This window comes from Solea solea, unplaced genomic scaffold (assembly GCF_958295425.1).
Source record: "Solea solea unplaced genomic scaffold, fSolSol10.1 scaffold_154, whole genome shotgun sequence".
Classification (NCBI taxonomy): Eukaryota; Metazoa; Chordata; class Actinopteri; order Pleuronectiformes; family Soleidae; genus Solea; species Solea solea.
The window spans coordinates 17,501-20,000 of record NW_026704075.1 but is presented as its reverse complement, the minus strand read 5'-3'; positions in this window follow the sequence as shown (position 1 = coordinate 20,000).

Genomic DNA, 2,500 nt, shown 5'->3' with positions numbered 1-2,500 from the left:
TGGGGGAGCAGAGAGCCAGAGGAGCAGGGGGCTGTGGCCCAAGGTGAGGAGCCCAGGCTGGGGGAGCAGAGAGCCAGAGGAGCAGGGGGCTCTGTGAGCAGGGGGCTGTGGCCCAAGGTGAGGAGCCCAGGCTGGGGGAGCAGAGAGCCAGAGGAGCAGGGGGCTGTGGCCCAAGGTGAGGAGCCCAGGCTGGGGGAGCAGAGAGCCAGAGGAGCAGGGGGCTGTGGCCCAAGGTGAGGAGCCCAGGCTGGGGGAGCAGAGAGCCAGAGGAGCAGGGGGCTCTGTGAGCAGGGGGCTGTGGCCCAAGGTGAGGAGCCCAGGCTGGGGGAGCAGAGAGCCAGAGGAGCCACCGACGGGAGAATGGCTAAAAACGTGATTTTATCAAAATGTTACAAGGCAGGGCTCTGCACAGGGTCCAGAGGAGTGGAACGCCGTTCATCCCATGCGAAAAGGTGCAGGAGTGACCGAAATACGGCCCGTTGTAAATCGCCCCTCTTTAAGCCAAAAAAATAGGTACGCCTCCCAGGGCCACCGACGGGAGAATGGCTAAAAACGTGATTTTATCAAAATGTTACAAGGCAGGGCTCTGCACAGGGTCCAGAGGAGTGGAACGCCGTTCATCCCATGCGAAAAGGTGCAGGAGTGACCGAAATACGGCCCGTTGTAAATCGCCCCTCTTTAAGCCAAAAAAATAGGTACGCCTCCCAGGGCCACCGACGGGAGAATGGCTAAAAACGTGATTTTATCAAAATGTTACAAGGCAGGGCTCTGCACAGGGTCCAGAGGAGTGGAACGCCGTTCATCCCATGCGAAAAGGTGCAGGAGTGACGGAGATACGGCCCGTTTTAAATCGCCCCTCTTTATGCCAAAAAAATAGGTACGCCTCCCAGGGCCACCCAGGGTGATGCTTTTATCAAAATGTCACAACGCAGGGCTCTGCGCAGGGGCCAGAGGAGTGGAACGCCGCTGGTTCCATGCGAAAAGGTGGAGAAATGACCGAGATATGACCCGTGGAAGTCGTCACAATTTACCCCGAAAATAGGCGCTCGCGCTCGGGCAGAGGTCGGCGCTCGGCCGGGGTCCCGAGAACCGGGGCGAATAGGGTTTTCCCACGGCCGAAAACCATAGGAAGCACGGGGAAAATTCGGGACCCGACGTCCCAGGGCCCTCGGCGGGGACCGGGGCAACGCGACACCGTTGGTTCCACCCGAAAAGGTGGAGAAATGACCGAGATACGGCCCGTCAAAAGTCGTCACAATTTACCCGAAAATAGGCGCTCGCGCTCGGCCCCGGTCCCGAGAACCGCGGCGGAGGTTTACCGGGATGCTGCGCAACATGGGCCAGAGAGCATGTTTGGTTCGAGTTTACCGGGATGCTGCGCAACATGGGCCAGAGAGCATGTTTGGCCGAGTTTACCGGGATGCTGCGCAACATGGGCCAGAGAGCATGTTTGGTCGAGTTTGTGTGGGTTGTGTGCGACACTCCCGGCACATACATAGGAACACGGCTTCCAAGTGAGCGCACTTTTTCGAAATTTCTTCTAAGTGCCGCTTTTTCGAACCGGGGCGAATTGGGTTTTTCGAGGGCCGAAAACCATAGGAAGCACGGGGAAAACTCAGGACCCGACGCCCCACGGCCCTCGGCGGGGACCGGGGCAACGCGACACCGTCGGTTCCACCCGAAAAGGTGGATAAATGACCGAGATACGGACCGTTGAAATCGACTCGGCGTATCCGAAAATAGGCGCTCGCGCTCGGACAGAGGTCGGCGCTCGGCCCGGTCCCGAGAACCGGCGCGCCTAGGGTTTTTCCACGGCCGAAAACCACAGGAAGCACGGGGAAATCTCAGGATCCCACGCCCCACGGCCCTCGGCGGGGACCGGGGCAACGCGACACCGTCGGTTCCACCCGAAAAGGTGGATAAATGACCGAGATACGGACCGTTGAAATCGACTCGGCGTATCCGAAAATAGGCGCTCGCGCTCGGACAGAGGTCGGCGCTCGGCCCGGTCCCGAGAACCGGCGCGCCTAGGGTTTTTCCACGGCCGAAAACCACAGGAAGCACGGGGAAAACTCAGGATCCCACGCCCCAGGGCCCTCGGCGGGGACCGGGGCAACGCGACACCGTTGGTTCCATCCGAAAAGGTGGAGAAATGACCGAGATACGGACCGTGGAAGTCGTCCCAACTTATCCGAAAATAGGCGCTCGCGCTCGGACAGAGGTCGGCGCTCGGCCCGGTCCCCGAGAACCGGGGCGACTCGGAAATTCTTCTAAGTGCCGACTTTTCGAAATTTCTTCTAAGTGCCAACTTTTCAAAATTTACTCTAAGTGCCCTTGGCTACCAGGGGCACGAATCTGAAATTTCTTCTAAGTGCCAACTTTTTCAAAATTTACTCTAAGTGCCCTTGGCTACCAGGGGCACGAGGCGAGAATCTGAAATTTCTTCTAAGTGCCCTTGGCTACCAGGGGCACGGGGAAAATGTGTAAAAAAGCAATTTAA